This window comes from Nematolebias whitei, chromosome 7 (assembly GCF_014905685.2).
Source record: "Nematolebias whitei isolate Nwh7 chromosome 7, NemWhi1, whole genome shotgun sequence".
Classification (NCBI taxonomy): domain Eukaryota; kingdom Metazoa; phylum Chordata; class Actinopteri; order Cyprinodontiformes; family Rivulidae; genus Nematolebias; species Nematolebias whitei.
In genome coordinates, this window is record NC_056504.1 from 12246463 (window position 1) to 12246793 (window position 331).

Here is a 331-nt window from a genome sequence, read left to right on the forward strand (position 1 = left end):
GTGTGTGTGTGTGTGTGTGTCTACAAAATTGTTGCCTCTTTTCTCCCTCCCACAGGGCGAGGTTGTGTTTTATGAAAAACAATCTGGTTTAATAAATCAGAGAAACGGACACCTCCCACACCCAGTCGACAGCCGCACAGCTTTCTGAATTGGATTTCTAATTTGATTTGAATAATTTGAACTAATACTCCATATCAACAGTAAAATGTGAGAAAAAAGTTATGTTTAAAATAAAAAAAGTTAAAAATTATGATACAATACATCATCACCAAATCAAATAGAAGGTTCAAGTGGGGATCAAACCACAAACAGACTACTGCTTCAACCTTTG